General features: G+C 39.0%; 3 pseudogenes; all 3 read right to left on the minus strand.

Moving 5' to 3' along the window:
• Positions 1-4,213: 4,213 nt before the first annotated feature.
• On the minus strand, positions 4,214-4,546 carry LOC149144915 (structural maintenance of chromosomes protein 3 pseudogene; annotated as a pseudogene).
• Positions 4,547-5,260: 714 nt separating this feature from the next.
• On the minus strand, positions 5,261-9,496 carry LOC149144916 (protein NRT1/ PTR FAMILY 5.10 pseudogene; annotated as a pseudogene).
• Positions 9,497-10,213: 717 nt separating this feature from the next.
• Positions 10,214-18,798, minus strand: part of LOC149144917 (protein NRT1/ PTR FAMILY 5.10 pseudogene) — a 34,938-nt pseudogene continuing 26,353 nt past the window's right edge.

The raw sequence follows: 18,798 nt of genomic DNA on the forward strand, positions 1-18,798 counted from the left end.
GTTCCTTTCTTCCTTCTTGTAGCAACATTTTTTCTTCCTATAGCAACAATTCCTTCTCTTTTAGAGCCTTTTAACTGTATGGGAGTGATGAGAAATGATGTAGAGGGTTTGGAGGATGATGGTAGGGCTCAAAGGGAGTAGTGTAGGTTTGTGAGAATGGAGAGGATGCTCTGTTTGTTTGTTTGTTTTTTTTTTTTCAAGAAAATTTCAGGGTGAGACAGAGTGTAGGGTTTGTTCCTGAAATTATGGAATGGAATGGATGAATGATGGAATGATAGTGAATATGAAGTGGATGGAGGGCTTGGAGTGCTATGGTGACTTGGCCTTTGCAAAAATTTATTCTTTCAATTGTTGTCCCCATTCCTTGAAATCATCACCCTTCATAATTTTGACTTTTCAACATTGCATGAGTGAAGGAGTGAGCTGCAATTAACTAGTTGAAGGTGGATGAGATTGCTAACCCATCTTTAGCTTATAAAACCTCATCTCTCATGCATTGACAAAAAAATTCTAACTATAATATGCTCAAGAGAAGAGGTCAATAATATTGCATACCTGTACCTGCCTATTGGTTGTTGGAGAGACATGCATGCTGCTGCTGAGTTGATGTTGTTGTGCTGTTCATGAGTCAGGTACATTTTCATGAATGCCTTTTTTTTGTTGAACTTATTTTGTTGATGGGCTGTCTTCTTGTTGATGTGAAGGTGTTTGGGGACCTATATCAACCTTCCTTGAAGAATACCTGACCTTTTGACCCATTTATCCATCATATTGCCTCTTGTAGCTTCTTCTCGGCCTTACTGTAGAGATCCTGTAGTAATTCAGGACAACCTATTGTAGCAGACTTATTTTGTCCATATCTCCCAAATGGTAGAATGGATTGACTTGAAATTTTATGAGCATATTGCCATCATCATTATGCACCTCCCCATAAAAAATTCTTGGCTAATGGATGCACGAATCTCAAGAAAAACTAAAAATGGCTGAAGGTGATGGAGGTCGATTTCTTGGAAACCGTGCACTAGAATTTGCTAAAATTTCTTGGGCATGTTACCATCATCCATATTCATCTCCCCATGAAACAAATTTTTAAATGGATGCATGGATATCGAGAAAATTCAAAAATGGTTGTAGGTGATGGAGGCTGATTTCTCAAAAACTATGCATTGGAATTTGCTGAAATTGCTTGAACATGTTACCATAATCCATATGCATCTCCCCTGAAACAACTTGGCAAATGGATGCATGGTTTGCAAGATATGGAAAAAATAGTTTTCTGCTCTATGTATTTCTATTTCCTATAGTAAAATAGAGCATTCCTATAGTTTTTTAGGACAACAAGGAAAATGAGTGGTAGAAGTTTGGAAATGATGAGTGGATGGTGGAAATAGATGAGGGTGATGGATTGGTATGGACTTGGCCTTGGAGCATTTGAGCCAAGGAGGAGAAAGTCAAAATTTAACTTCTTTTGACTAGTCTTGACCAATTTTTCTTTTGGTACAACCATGTTTTTATTGCTTGCAGATGTTGGAGAGCACATGCATTCATCAGAGAGATACATGGAGCAATTTTTTTTTTTTTTTTTAGGCCTACTAGCTGCCTCAATAAGGTTTTCAACTAGTAGGTCTGCCTAGGCGCCTCAAAGGAGGTTTTCACCTAGGATCTTTTCTTTTTTCTCTTTTTTTCTTTTTTTTTTTCCAACCCACTGATCGCCTCATGGAGGTTTTCAATCAATAAGCCAATCTCAGGTGCCTCAAAGGAGGTTTTCAATCAATGAGCCAATCTCAGGTGCCTCAAAGGAGGTTTTCGCTTCAGATTTTTGTTTTCTCTTATTTTTCATTTTTTAGTTTTTTCTACCCTACTCTACTTGAAAAATAAAATCACTTTCAAGTATAAGAATACTTCCAATGGAGCCATGTGCACGTCAAGATGACAGAAAAACTGATGTGTAGGCTTGAGATGTATGCTTTGACATGTACCTGAATTTGAGATATTAAATTATTTGACTTTGATGATATCAAGCACATTTGAAGAAGAGGGTATTGTTGCAACTTAATGACTGTCTAGAACCATATTTCAATATAGTTGTGATGCCCCTAGGCCACTTGCTGATTTGGATCATATTGGATGTCTTCTTCTTCCATGACCTTCAAATCTTCCTCTTTTTGCTGATAGTTCTCTTGAACACATGGGGGATTTGATGGTAACCATGAGGGAGATTTCCAAATCTCCGATTTTGGCGTCTACTCTTCATCAAATGTAGCCATGATCCTTTGGTATTCTCATTTGAATCTTCTTCTTCTAGATTTGGACCTTCAATGATATTAAGATAATATTTTTTTTGCAATACTCTTCCCGAGCTATGGTGAATACCATTGAGCTCGAGAGGAGATGTTTGGAATTATTGTACCTCAGCATTGTAAGTGGGCTGAGCTACTTCAATGTGTGGGTTTGGAAATGGTGGTACAGGTAGTTGAGTGGGAGTGGATATTTGAGATGGATGTAGTTGGGCTTTTGGTTGTGGTGGAGGTGAATGGTAGGGATAACATGGATTTGGGTATGGAGGATATTGAAGAAAATATTGAGGATATTGTGGATGGCTCCCATAAGTTCTGTTAGCGCTTGAGATTTCACCTCAGGCTGAGAAAGGTAAACCTCAAGGCAACATCAAACCATTCAGCCCCGTAGCTAGCCCTACGGGGCAGGAGAAGGCTCTCTCCGGTCAATCTCGGCAGATCTTCAATGGGATGAGATGACCAACAAGGTAACACTGATATTAGGCTAGTAAACTGATTAGAAAGATTGATTTGGGGTTTTTTAATAAAATGACGGGGTTTTTCTGGGCTGCATGGGCAAAATCACAACTTGAAACAGAGAAATATAATGAACAACACAGGTTATCGACTGAGGCAAGGTAGGCAAGACATTTAGCATCAAATCTAGATTTTAAATGGGATGGCAAGACTGGTGAGGAGCTAAGGAGGGCAAACAATAACTTTGAATCCTCCTTAAACAGTAGAAAACATTTAAACATGAACAAACTTATAGGCAGAGCATGGCAGGCATGAATTCTTACCTAAACACTTCATTTGTTCAGTTAGAAATGATCATGTAGTGAAATTAAACATAACAGATTACATATGAAACAAGAGAAAAAACTAATGCTAAATCATCATGCCACAGGGATCTAAGAAATCAGAGCTGTGAAATTTTCATTAAAAATCCCTGCCAAAAACTGTACATTGAAAGCTCTGTTCTCCAACACTCTCAGCACTCAGAAAATCTCCCCTGACTAACTCTCCTCTCTTAAAAAATAAAAATCTGCTAAGGAAAAAACGAATCGGTCCAACAGCAAAGGTGCTGTTTCAACTGCAATTACAAAAATAGGAAAGAGCGTTTTCTTCTATTCTAAAACAGAACCGTGTCCCTAAAAATCCTCTGATCATTGGCTAATTAAAATACAAATACTAGAGCATAGATTTCCACAGGATCATAACTGGACATTAGTAAAGGATCGGTTGCTATATGTCATGAGCTGCTGATGTTGCCGGTGAATTTGTTCACCGAAAGATCTCTGGAAAGAACCTCGAATAGTTGAGGTTTTTGTTGTCGGATGGAGATAACTATTGCCAAATGTCCAATTCCCGCTGCCACTTCATTCTTTATCCACTGAATTTATGCCTTCGAATCTGGGACTGCTTCTATTTGCTGATTTCATGCCTAAAATATGGGAAGTTGTAGATGATCTGCCATCTGTTAGCAAGTGTACTATTTCATTCTGAAAATTATCTAATGTTAGGTGTCAAAGACGTGCGCCTTATTTTTCTTTAGTTGACAACGGATTAGAACTTATACGATCAATGCCAGCAAGCTCTATTTGACACATAAGAGTCTTATTTCATCTGGACGCACAATAATCGCAGAAAATATTGGCCTAACACATGGATTTCCATCCCATTATTCCTCAATCAACTCTTTTAGATCACTGGAAAATATTGATACATCGTGACAAAAACTGAGATTTTCAAATAGTCTACTAAAACTTTATCGCAACAAAGTTGCAATTCTTTGCCACGGCTTTCATCGAGAGCATTTGAGCATAGAATAATTCTCTCCTCGTTTTCTGCGGTCAAGTGTCTGGATTCTTCTCCAAACAATTATACATATACTGTCTGAAAGAATATATAGGCCTTCGTACAAAAGAGGTAAATTGTTACTTGCATTGGTGGCTCTGATCCTGCTCATTGAAGTAGAGCGCATCTTCTTTTGTTATGACATCAACACGACTGACTCTGTTTTTGTGTGTTACACCATATATCTTATCTGCAACTTTTACGAGCTCTGGCCTGAATGTTGTTGTTATAAACTGTGTGGTTGCAGTGTCTGCCTGGCGCTTAATCATATTACCAACAACAGTTCTGTACTGGGGATCAAGTGCTGCATCTATTCCATTAAAAAGATAAAATGGAGCAGGGTCACAGCGATGGATTGCAAAGATCAATGTCAATGCTACAACTGTTTTCTGCCCGCCAGAGAGTTGCTTCATTGATTGTGCCTCACCTTGCCCCGTACATGAAACCTTCACTTTAACACCTATGTACTTCTCTACTCTTCCATCAGATTCTGAATCTCGATATCCATCATCATCATGATCATCATCATCAACCTCACCAACCTTCTTTTTCTTCATCATTACGAGAGAACCATGGCCGCCTTGCACGAGCTCTGTAAATGCTTCCCTAAAGTTCTTTGCCACACCTTTAAATGTCCTCTCAATAGATTCATCCTTACGTTGGTCCAAGACTGAAAATTAATTCTCTGATTTTCTCACGCTCTCCAACTAAGCAATTCGGAGGTAAAACAAGTTGATCGCTCTGCACATCTTCTCCGATTGTTTATTCAATGTTATATACCGCAATGTATGCCAACGAACCAGAGAGTGATGCGAGCAAGAACCACAAATTTATAGACTCTGAGCATGCGATCACAGTAATAACCATGAATGCAGTGCCCAATTGTAACAAGCCACTGTAATGAGCTGGATACAAATATGATCATCAATTCAGATCGCTTCCACGGAGATGGAGCAAGTGAGATACATAAAATATTGCCTCAGAATCATGGTAATGTGCAATCCAAGTTACACAAGCCACAAAAAATGCGTCAAGATTATGGTGCGATCCATTTCTTTCGGAAATACGATCCACATAAACAGTGCAAGGGAATACATAATCGAATTATCGAGGAATCGATATCTTTGCCTATTAGGTTGTTTCTTCATCATCATGGCAAATATCGATTTCTACTTTCTTATATATGAAGCAGCTAGCAAATGCAACATAGATGCATAGGAACAGTGCACTCAGTGCAGCCAGAGACCAATAAAAGTAGTCCAAATGAGCTCTGTTCAGGTTGTCAGCAAACCAGCTCTGCTTCTTCCCTCTGCTACTTAGTTCCTCAAGAATAGAAATATAAAAAACTGCTCAAGAAACTACCTATGCCGAAAACACTCAAATAGAGAGCGATACCTAAGTTTCTCATTGTGTCAGGCATCTGATCATAAAAGTACTCTTGCAGTCCAATCATTGTAAAAACATCTGATATACCAAATAGTATGTATTGTGGAAGCAACCAAAAAATTCTCAATGGAATCGTGGCATGGGGCATATCTTCCAATCCATTATCCTTTGCCACTTGGAGCCTTTTCATTCTTGTCAAGGCAGCAACAGTCATAGAAAGAATGGAAGTAAATATACCAATACCTATCCTCTGAAGCAGTGTTATACCACGCTCGTTTTTGGTTATTTTTTCTGGCCACTGGAACAAAGATGTGATCATACACAGGCAAGAATGTTGGGGATTGTGCAAAGACAACCCCATACATCAAACAAGCCATCCAAATGGGTAACAATCTTAGAACAAGTTTCACCTCTTCAACCTGTGTAACTGTGCATAGTCTCCAGTTAATGTCTTTATGCTTGTAATCTAAATCAACCGCCACAGTTGCCTTGTCAAGAAACCTTAGTTGATTTGTAGGCAAAAGCTCTCTACTCTTTTCACCCTTTAAAAGCTGTTCTTCTTGAATAACATATATTTTCTTTTCTCCCAGAGGAGGAACAGAGACATTCCATTTACGGATACTGGCTACAAAGACTTGGGCAATTCCAGTGAACGGACTGTCACCAGGCAGTTTATGTCTGTACAACCTTGTCCCACACATGAAAACAGAGAGTGCTATTGCCATTGCCATGGTTGGGATACAAAACCCCAAACCCCATCCAACATTTTCTTGACTGTACATGAGGACAGATATAGACACAACCAAGCCACTGGACATTCCAAAGTACCACCAATTGAAGAATGAACTCTTGTGCTTCCTCTGGGTCTCGGTCATCAAACTGGTCTGCTCAAATGCTTGCAGACAAGGTTTGCGCTTTTGCAGAGATAGGAGCTGAGGAAGCTGCTCCCTTTTGAAGAGCTGGAGATAAATTACATAATCTAAAACAACACATTAATGATTTCTTCTTCAAAACAGGGTTTTGAAGAAGAATCAATCTCTGACATGAGACGGAGTCTAACTTCGGCTCCACTTGGGATGGCAGCTGCCGGTCAGTGGAGGTGCCAAGAACCGCAGAACTTTGGGAGAGCAGACAGTGCTTCCACCCATTGGGCAATGGAGTCATCATCAACACAACTCTTGACTCAATTTTCACACTGAAACTGAACTGAAACAAACTTCAAGCAAACTAAAACAAGATGCTGCCCTTATGGCTGCTTATTTATTTACAACATCTACTCTAGTCAGCTGTACTAACAATATATCAGGTAATACTAAAGTGCCAAATTAACCATTCAAGTAAACCTGAGAATGATGCTGCCGCTTGAGAATGCTTCCACTAGGACACAGATGCAATTGCTGGGAGCCCTTCATGTAAGTAATGACCTTGGTCACATACAAGATAGCCTGATATATCAATCAAACTGAAAAATGTGTCCATGTATGCCGCAATAGAATCACGGAAGCCGGACTCTGTTGGCTGCCCCAACTCTGTGATGCATACTTCCAGCTGCACACTGTCAATGTAAACTTCTATAGGCAAGTCTGTTATTTCTTGTTTCGAATGAGGAAGGATTTCCAAGAACTTTTTAGGGTCTTGGAAATCATATGACTGGATCTGCTCGTCGAGATACTGAATCTCATTTTCAACTCTTTCAACAACTAACTCACAAAATCTAGTTTTGCTTTCAAGATGAAGCTTCGGAGATTTCAAACATTGAAGGAAAATACTGAAAAATTCTTCATTAATTTCAATATCTACTAACCACTCTCTAACTCCGTTTAGAGCTTCACAAAGTGCAGGGTCTGCCACATACCCTACCATTGCATGAACAGATCAGCATGCGTTGGAATGTCTGGATCGAGTTGGAGTCGCCAGGTGAATGGTTCAGCCTGCATAAGTGTCTGACTGTTGTCCACCATCAGCATCAGATCTGCACCTTGATTGCATGTACTGGGACAAGACAATCAACAAATTGAATGTTCTCCCCAGTATGGTCGCCAGTATGTTAGCGCTTGAGATTTCACCTCAGGCTGAGAAAGGTAAACCTCAAGGCAACATCAAACCATTCAGCCCCGTAGCTAGCCCTACGGGGTAGGAGAAGGCTCTCTCCGGTCAATCTCGGCAGATCTTCAATGGGATGAGATGACCAACAAGGTAACACTGATATTAGGCTAGTAAACTGATTAGAAAGATTGATTTGGGGTTTTTTAATAAAATGACGGGGTTTTTCTGCGCTGCATGGGCAAAATCACAGCTTGAAACAGAGAAATATAATGAACAACACAGGTTATCGACTGAGGCAAGGTAGACAAGACATTTAGCATCAAATCTAGATTTTAAATGGGATGGCAAGACTGGTGAGGAGCTAAGGAGGGCAAACAATAACTTTGAATCCTCCTTAAACAGTAGAAAACATTTAAACATGAACAAACTTATAGGCAGAGCATGGCAGGCATGAATTCTTACCTAAACACTTCATTTGTTCAATCAGAAATGATCATGTAGTGAAATGAAACATAACAGATTACATATGAAACAAGAGAAAAAACTAATGCTAAATCATCATGCCACAGGGATCTCAGAAATCAGAGCTGTGAAATTTTCATTAAAAATCCCTGCCAAAAACTGTACATTGAAAGCTCTGTTCTCCAGCACTCTCAGCACTCAGAAAATCTCCCCTGACTAACTCTCCTCTCTTAAAAAATAAAAATCTGCTAAGGAAAAAACGAATCGGTCCAACAGCAAAGGTGCTGTTTCAACTGCAATTACAAAAATAGGAAAGAGCGTTTTCTTCTATTCTAAAACAGAACCGTGTCCCTAAAAATCCTCTGATCATTGGCTAATTAAAAGACAAATACTAGAGCGCAGATTTCCACAGGATCAGAACTGGACATTAGTAAAGGATCTGTTGCTATATGTCATGAGCTGCTGATGTTGCCGGTGAATTTGTTCGTCGAAAGATCTCTAGAAAGAACCTCGAATAGTTGAGGTTTTTGTTGTCGGATGGAGATAACTACTGCCAAATGTCCAATTCCCGCTGCCACTTCATTCTTTATCCACTGAATTTATGCCTTCGAATCTGGGACTGCTTCTATTTGCTTATTTCATGCCTAAAATATGGGAAGTTGTAGATGATCTGCCATCTGTTAGCAAGTGTACTATTTCATTCTGAAAATTATCTAATGTTAGGTGTCAAAGACGTGCGCCTTATTTTCTTTAGTTGACAACGGATTAGAACTTATACGATCAATGCCAGCAAGTTCTATTTGACACATAAGAGTCTTATTTCATTTGGACGAACAATAATCGCAGAAAAGATTGGCCTAACACATGGATTTCCATCCCATTATTCCTCAATCAACTCTTTTAGATCACTGGAAAATATTGATACATCGTGACAAAAACTGAGATTTTCAAATAGTCTACTAAAACTTTATCGCAACAAAGTTGCAATTCTTTGCCACGGCTTTCATCGAGAGCATTTGAGCATAGAATAATTCTCTCCTCGTTTTCTGCGGTCAAGCGTCTGGATTCTTCTCCAAACAATTATACATATACTGTCTGAAAGAATATACAGGCGTTCGTACAAAAGAGGTAAATTGTTACTCGCGTTGGTGGCTCTGATCCTGCTCAATGAAGTAGAGCGCATCTTCTTTTGTTATGACATCAACACGACTGACTCTGTTTTTGTGTGTTACACCATATATCTTATCTGCAACTTTTACGAGCTCTGGCCTGAATGTTGTTGTTATAAACTATGTGGTTGCAGTGTCTGCCTGGCGCTTAATCATATTACCAACAGCAGTTCTGTACTGGGGATCAAGTCCTGCATCTATTCCATTAAAAAGATAAAATGGAGCAGGGTCACAGCGCTGGATTGCAAAGATCAATGTCAATGCTACAACTATTTTCTGCCCGCCAGAGAGTTGCTTCATTGATTGTGTCTCACCTTGCCCCGTACATGAAACCGTCACTTTAACACCTATGTACTTCTCTTATCTTCCATCAGATTCTGAATCTCGATATCCATCATCATCATGATCATCATCATCAACCTCACCAGCCTTCTTTTTCTTCATCATTACGAGAGAACCATGGCCGCCTTGCACGAGCTCTGTAAATGCTTCCCTAAAGTTCTTTGCCACACCTTTAAATGTCCTCTCAATAGATTCATCCTTACGTTGGTCCAAGACTGAAAATAATTCTCTGATTTTCTCACGCTCTCCAACTAAGAAATTCGGAGGTAAAACAAGTTGATCGCTCTGCACATCTTCTCCGATTGTTTATTCAATGTTATATACCGCAATGTATGCCAACGAACCAGAGAGTGATGCGAGCAAGAACCACAAATTTATAGACTCTGAGCATGCGATCACAGTAATAACCATGAATGCAGTGCCCAATTGTAACAAGCCACTGTAATGAGCTGGATACAAATATGATCATCAATTCAGATCGCTTCCACGGAGATGGAGCAAGTGAGATACATAAAATATTGCCTCATAATCATGGCAATGTGCAATCCAAGTTACACAAGCCACAAAAAATGCGTCAGAATTATGGTGCGATCCATTTCTTTCGAAAATACGATCCACATAAACAGTGCAAGGGAATACATAATCGAATTATCGAGGAATCGATATCTTTGCCTATTAGGTTGTTTCTTCATCATCATGGAAAATATCGATTTCTACTTTCTTATATATGAAGCATCTAGCAAATGCAACATAGATGCATAGGAATAGTGCACTCAGTGCAACCAGAGACCAATAAAAGTAGTCCAAATGAGCTATGTTCAGGTTGTCAGCAAACCAGCTCTGCTTCTTCCCTCTGCTACTTAGTTCCTCAAGAATAGAAATATAAAAAACTGCTCAAGAAACTACCTATGCCAAAAACACTCAAATAGAGAGCGATACCTAAGCTTCTCATTGTGTCAGGCATCTGATCATAAAAGTACTCTTGCAGTCCAATCATTGTAAAAACATCTGATATACCAAAGAGTATGTATTGTGGAAGCAACCAAAAAATGCTCAATGGAATCGTGGCATGGGGCATATCTTCCAATCCATTATCCTTTGCCACTTGGAGCCTTTTCATTCTTGTCAAGGCAGCAACAGTCATAGAAAGAATGGAAGTAAATATACCAATACCTATCCTCTGAAGCAGTGTTATACCACGCTCGTTTTTGGTTATTTTTTCTAGCCACTGGAACAAAGATGCGATCATACACAGGCAAGAATGTTGGGGATTGTGCAAAGACAACCCCATACATCAAACAAGCCATCCAAATGGGTAACAATCTTAGAACAAGTTTCACCTCTTCAACCTGTGTAACTGTGCATAGTCTCCAGTTAATGTCTTTATGCTTGTAATCTAAATCAACCGCCACAGTTGCCTTGTCAAGAAACCTTAGCTGATTTGTAGGCAAAAGCTCTCTACTCTTTTCACCCTTTAAAAGCTGTTCTTCTTGAATAACATATATTTTCTTTTCTCCCAGAGAAGGAACAGAGACATTCCATTTACGGATACTGGCTACAAAGACTTGGGCAATTCCAGTGAACGGACTGTCACCAGGCAGTTTATGTCTGTACAACCTTGTCCCACACATGAAAACAGAGAGTGCTATTGCCATTGCCATGGTTGGGATACAAAACCCCAAACCCCATCCAACATTTTCTTGACTGTACATGAGGACAGATATAGACACAACCAAGCCACTGGACATTCCAAAGTACCACCAATTGAAGAATGAACTCTTGTGCTTCCTCTGGGTCTCGGTCATCAAACTGGTCTGCCCAAATGCTTGCAGACAAGGTTTGCGCTTTTGCAGAGATAGGAGCTGAGGAAGCTGCTCCCTTTTGAAGAGCTGGAGATAAATTACATAATCTAAAACAACACATTAATGATTTCTTCTTCAAAACAGGGTTTTGAAGAAGAATCAATCTCTGACATGAGACGGAGTCTAACAAGTTCCTTGCCAACCTTGTTGCCAATATTGGTTTTGGGGTTGAGATGGCCAATGTTGCCAAGGAAAGGGTGCGTTCCAATTACTTTGAGATGGATGCACATAAGATTGAAATTGTGAATTAGGCTCTTGCATTATATCAGGTTGAATAGGCTACCATGTCCTCTTGGAGCTACATAACATAGTTGCTTTGGTGATTGACTTGCTCCATTTTCCTCTTGGTAAACTTCCTTCAACGTTGGTAATGATGGACACTATTTAACATTATGTGATTCTGCATGGACAACACAAATATCAACATCTTCTTTTTCTTCATCTTGCATTCTTAACATTTGTACTTGTTCACTTAGATTGCTAAGAATTTCCGTTTTAAAGTTATGAAGCAAATTTCCAAGTTTAGCTTGACTTACCGATCTTGATGTTGATTGAGTTACTCTTGCCCTTCCTCTTGATATGTGTTTGCATGTTTCACCAATTTCTTCAAATGATAATTGGTATACATTACCTCTACTCATGAGACCAAGGAGATCAATCCATTCATCCCTAATTGTTCTAAGTAAGAATTTTTTTAGTGTGTAAGATCTTAAATGATGTAGTTTTTCCCTCTTAACATTATACATGAACCTCTCTATTAGATCCTTAAGGCTCTCATCTTATCTTTGATTCATTCTAAATATTTCTTCCTTAAGATCATGATCTTTATATTTTTTGCATATCATTCCATGATCTTATTGAATTAGTCCCTAAACTCATGAACCATTTAAGAGCTCTATCCTTCAATGTTGCCGAAAATAATCTCAATTTTTGAGTGTTTAGTAGTAACCATAATATCTACAAAGGATTTTAAATTAAAAGAGAAAGGCTTCCAGATCCTCTAACCTTAGAGCATGAAATTTTGGAAGAAAAGATGGAGGGATGTTCTTCATGTGCACACTACCATTAGTATCTTGAATGGGAAATCCGAGAGGATCTTCCTCATTGTCATCATCTCCATCCATTTCTTCTACATTATTTTCCATCTCTTCTTCTTCTACCTGCAAAAGTGGATGGTGATGTGGCTCTTACTGCACCACGTGATCAAATGGGGGGTGGGTTGGTGTTGGAGAATTTTTTGTTTTTATGATTGAATGAAAACACTAATGCAATGCACTTTTCTATTTTTGAAATGAAATATGCCTAATGCAAATTTTTTGTTTTTGCAAAAAGTGAAAAGAAATGAATCAACTAGGGAAGAAAACAATGCATACTTTGACACCTCCCCGACAACGATGCCAAAAAGTGATGAGCCTCGGTATTGCAACAAGAATGATGCAACTCCCAAGGCTACTGACTTTAATTATCAACCCGGGGTTCGTAAAAACTTAAGAGGTATCGACACTATATGTGCAGCATACAATGTGTCCTTCCTTTGCTGTCATGATGTAATGGAGTGCATGTATTGAAGTCAAATCCGAAACTAATTGCAGAAAATGAAATGCTCATAATGGAAATCTTAACCTATTGCAAGAAAGAAATTAAAAGGAAATAAACCTATTCTAATTGCATAAAGATGATGAATTAAATGTAAAATAAACCTAGCTTAACGCTATTTATCACATGTGATGATTTAAACTAACTGAGCATGGAATCTGATCTAGAGAGTATTAACTGCTGTATGCATGTGCTAATTAAGAAATAAAAAAACTCCTTTTTTTAATCTTTTTGTTTCATAAATGCAAATGCTAATCTTTCCTTGTTCTTTGGCAGAGGAGACAGGTATGGAGGAAGAGGGTTACAATGGTCTTGATGGAATGGAGGTCAAGTAGGGGCCTAATCCTAGCTTCAGTGATGATTTTTCTCAATTCGGGCTCAAAACAGGCTGCTACAAGATTTCCTACAGGATGTACTAGTTCTCCTACAGGATCCCTTGTTTTACTACAGGAATAGGCCAAAATCTTAGGAAGTGGTCTATAAGGTGGAATGAAGCTTTGGAAATGTGGATAATGGAAGAATAAGGCATGGAGGTGGTGGAAACTACCCAGAACTCAAGCAAGGGCTTCAAGATGGTTGGATTTGCTAAATGGAAATGACAATTTTTGGTTATAAAACAAGATTTCAGATTGAGATTTTAGTGGATTTTGGTGACATGGGTGGATGAGGCTTGGATGAGGCAAACGAGATGAGGTCTCCCTGCAATGTAGAAGCTCCTGCAACAACACACATTATTGTTTGCATCTATACACAAATTCATCTATACATGGGAAAGATTTATTAAATGGAAGAAAACAAAGTTATTGCCATATAATAGCTAAGTTCATGAATGGAAGTGCTTTGAAACCAATATAGAAATTAAGAGATCAAGAATGAAAATTGCAACTTGTCATAAAAAACTGAAAGACAATTAACCCATGCTAAAAAATAGTGGAAAATTACTAGTGTAAAATCCAGAAATTCGAGAACTAGTGAGCTAGTAAATCTATTAAATGCATAACCTAATCAAGTGAAAATGCAATGGGGTAGTTTTTGTTATTAACTAGAATGTTTTTGTGATCTAATCCAAGTGGAACCAACTCTATGGAAGTTCGTTAGCATGCTCTAAAAAATAGAATAAATTCATTGTTCTTTGCCACAAAGAGTTCCAGAAATCTAGATTTTGGAATAAGAAAACTAATCCAAGTAGCTCAATGATTACTATGAACTTCAAAATATTTTCCAAGGATGAAATGATGCTTGTGATCCTGCAAAAGAACTTACGTTAACCATTTAACCCAATACTACAACAAGAAATCATTAATACTAAATGTAAAAATAGGAAGAAACAAGAACACGAGATGCATGCGAATAAGAAGTGAAAAGAAGACAAGCAAATGATACAAAAGGGCTCTGAGGCTCCTGGGATGGCCAAGCCCAAGGAAACTAAGATTCCTATGGAGGAGACCAAGATTTAGAAGTTGAACATGGCATCCATATTCATTATTTTCATCAATACAATTACATCCTTGCAAGAAATGACAATGGAGCTGCAAAAATATGAGTTCTCTACACAAGAAGACTAATCAAAATCTCCCTCTAGAGGAAAATTTGACTTGGTAATTATACAAAATGATTAGGAATTAGTACCCATGAAAGGAGGAAGCTTTCCCCACCAAAATTCCTTGATTAGTGGATCCGGTTCCCAATACTAGGAATCTGCATTAAATAGTAGGGAACACATTCCTAGATTTTCTCAATCATTGGAGTTCCACAATCTGTGCCATAATTATATAATATCTTGTTGATTTATTATTTAATATTGATCCTCCTGTAATAGGGAGCAAGTCCCTAAACTATCTCCTCCTCCAAATCTTCATAATCTGCCCAATATTCTCATAATATTCCACAAAAATAAATAATATTAGGCATAAATATGAAATTATTCATAAACCTTCCTAATGAATATATTAAAGTTAAAAATACATTATTTAATGCAAAAAGAGAGGTTTAATGTGGTGAAGGATGGTTAGATGGGCCTTAATTTATGTTTAATTCAGAGGCCCATCAGTTGTTGACTTTCGAGTTTTGCTAACGCATCGCTAAAGGACTAGGCACTTGCGGGCATAAGCGTGTGCATCCTTGAACAATGTGGGCCAGTAGAAAATGACTCTCATGAATTTATGCATTTTTGTGTTACCCACCAAGTGACACCCGACTAGTCCGTCATGCAAATCATGTAACACTGTCTCTGAGTCTTGTGCTTCTAGGCACTAGAGCAAAATTCCATTGTTATGCTTTCTGTAAAGCACTCCGTGCACCAACTCATAAAATAAGGCTTTGAGTCAGACTGACCTCTTCTAACACATGGAAAAGTGAGAGGGCATGGTGTCGTGCTCAAGGGACTGGCGCACTTCTTCATACCAAGAGTTGCCGTGCGAAGTGGGTTGTGCTTGCTCTACATTATACATCTCGATTTCTTGCTCTCATCCAACAAACCCTTCTTCTTCATCTTGTCCATGTACCACTTATGCTACAATTATTAAGAGACCATGACCCTTGATAGTGTGAACTAGCTTGATATCAAGATCATATTCTTGTAGTCCTGTCATCCAGTTCACACATCTTTCATCCAGCTCTTGCTGAACAAGCAGTGATCTGACTGCTAGGTGTGGCACAAAGACTATGCAATGGTTTTTCAACAGGTAAGGTCTGAAGTGTTTCACCTCCTTGTATACTGTGTATGCTTGCTTATCCACGGTGGGATAGTTGAGCTCGGGTCCCTGCATGCTCGTGCTCATGAAGGAGATGAGATGTTCATTATTCAGCTCATCCTTCTGAGTGAGCACTGTAACGAGTGAAGTGTCGGAAGAGAAATTATAAAGCAAGAAATCCTTGTTGAAATATGGTCTGTATAGAGCGTGTGCATCTACTATTGCCTGCTTGATACAAGTTAACACATCCTTTTCCTTCTTTCCCCAACTGTAGACTGCGTCCTTCTTGATCATATCTTGGATAGGCTTAAAAATCTAAGCATAATCTGAGATGAAATTCCAGAGGAAGTTGATCTTCACTAAGAAGGACTGCATAGATTTCTTGTTCACTGGGTGAGGAATCTGCATGATAGTCCAAACTCAGTCCGAATCAACCTTGATCCCACTCTTGGCAATGACGTACCCAAGGAGGTTCCCCTTAGACACTGCAAAGACGCTTTTCTTAGGATTCAAGGATATCTCGTACTTTAGACATTGCTCAAAGATCTTCTTAATATGGCAGAGGTGGTCTAACCATTTTCTGGAAAAAAATTGTTACGTCATTAAGGCAGACCACCATGCTCTATCCGATGAGCCCATGGAAGGCGATGTCCATAACGCGTTGAAAAGTTGCACTTGTGTTTACCAGCCAAAATGGCATTCTTCGATAAGTGAACGTACCCCACTTGGTATGGAATGTAGTTTTAAGCCTGTCAGGTTCTGCTACCAGAACCTGGTTATATCCAGAAAAACCATCAAGCAGAGAAAACATTTATGCTCCAGATACTATCTACAAGATGTGCTCCATAGATGACATTGGGTAGTTGTCCTTGTCCGAGGCACGATTAAGATTTCAGAAATCTACGCATAGGCGGATCTCCTTGGACTTCTTCCTCACAAGAACTAGGTTTGAAACCTAAGTAGAATGATGAACCTTGTAAATGATCCGAGCATCCAACAACTTAGTCAATTATTTCTGTATGAGGGGTTAAGTGACAGATGGAATTTTTTAAGCTTTTGCTGAAATGGCTTGACCCCTTCTTTGATCAAAATGATGTGTTACATTATTCACGTGTCATACATTTTCAAGTCATCGTATGTCCATCCAAATACATCACGGTACTGTCTAAACATGCGGACAAAGATTTTCCACTCTTCTAGTGTGATACACGTGCCAAGATTCATGAACTTAGGATCTTTGTCTATTCCCAAATTAATCTATTCATGCATCAATGTGGAACTGTGGGTTTTAGTGTTCCTGGGTCCCTTGAAGCGGTTCACCAAGTAATATAGCTTCTTGAGTGAAATCAAACCCTTAGGGATGAGGTTGCCTTTACTGTCATCAGTTGTGTCTTGTAGAGATTGCTCATGCATTATATCGCTGTGTCCTTGAAGACATCAATGTTGGCCATGAAGTGCAGTATCTATTCTTCATCATCAAAAACAAATAAATTAGTGATGTTGTCAGGGATAGTTGGCTTATACAAAATTCAAAAGAAAATCTATCCCTAAGCGGTGTCATCCTAGCGGTTGCATTTTCTAGAGCATCTGCAACTGCATTACACATTCTTGGTAAAAAGATGATATTGAAAGCTTGGAAGCTAGAGATAAGATGCCATACCTCTTGTTGGTAACTCTAAAGATGAGGTGAAACACAGTGTATGGTGTTACATACCTGATGTACCACAATCTTTGAATCACCTACCACTTTTAGCATAGCAACATTGAGGCCGATGGCTTTCAGTAAGCCCAAAATTAGTGCTTCATATTTGACAACATTATTCGTGCACTCAAACTCCAAGCGGCTTGAGACTAAGTGTTTCCTTTGCCTTGGGTCTATCAAAACACACCCGACTCCAGAGCCATCCCATGTTTTGGATCCATCGAAATACAAGGTCCACAAGTCATCTGTATAAGGACCGCTTGCCACACTAGTACTGCTAACTCTACTGCTACTACTATTACAATCTACTGTACAAGTTTCATTTCTGTCAATTGGGCAAGGATGGAGACCCAACTATCTATCTGGTGGGGTGGGGCTCGGTTATGCCAGATAATGCCCCAGTTGCATTTCCAGAAAGAAATTGCCGAACAGAAGTTATGTGAAAGCCAACAATTTATTTTTACCATTCAAGGGAGTAACGTTATGTTTCATATATCTCTCTGAAAACACCTAGATCTTCTTGTTTCTACCTTGGTACGGAAGCCATAAGTGTGACCAGTCTGTAGCAAAATATACTTGCAACTTACTAGACCAGTCTGTACTGAGCAATAAGCCATATGCTTCTGGGATGTCCACGATCACAATGTTAATGCATTGGTGAACTCGTTTGTTGGAGGATAACTGAATGATCACTTCCCAGAGTTCATCAATGGCTGGTACACATGTTTAGTCAAGTAGGATGATTTGCACAGTTTTATTGCTCCATTTTGCATTGATATGTTTAGCGATGGAGAGTGGCATGACATTGGTTGATGCTCCAGAGTCAACCAAACAGTTGTGGAAATTGAAGTTGAATATTTTAAATGATAAGAAAAATGGTGGGCAGAGCAAGTTTTCTTCTTCCATGCGAAGCACGTTGAGAACAGATGTGAGTGATTCGGGATACTTTCTTGGTCCTTTGCTGGAAGAGGAAAGATTGTATATGGAGGTTTGCCCAGTGCACGCAAAATAATATCCCACTAACCTGTGAGCTTGGTTAGCTCGTATAGAGAAATGTTTGCATGTGTCTTCTTCGTTCCTTCAAAAATATTGTAATCCAAAGTAGGGAGACTCATCGAGGTGTCTGGGGGGAGACTTGTGTTTGTACTGTATGATGGAGGGTTTTGGAGTTTGCTGCTCATGGATGTATCTTTTGCTGTAGCTGTCTTCCCAGACATGATTTTTGTTTTATGTGTTGAGGAAGCCGGTGGATCAACTGTTATGAGAAGTTTTCTAAATTTTTCTTTAGGTATTTCAAACACACTGGGAGCCCCTTGATTTCTCAAGTTATATCGACTGTTCTACATTGGGGGCGCCTTCTCGAAGGTTATTTTCTTCTGGGCAGCATTAAGACATTGATACATGTTA

This window comes from Pinus tabuliformis, chromosome X, assembly GCF_031772625.1.
Source record: "Pinus tabuliformis cultivar Carrire ecotype Pingquan chromosome X, CPIR1, whole genome shotgun sequence".
Lineage (NCBI taxonomy): Eukaryota > Viridiplantae > Streptophyta > Pinopsida > Pinales > Pinaceae > Pinus > Pinus tabuliformis.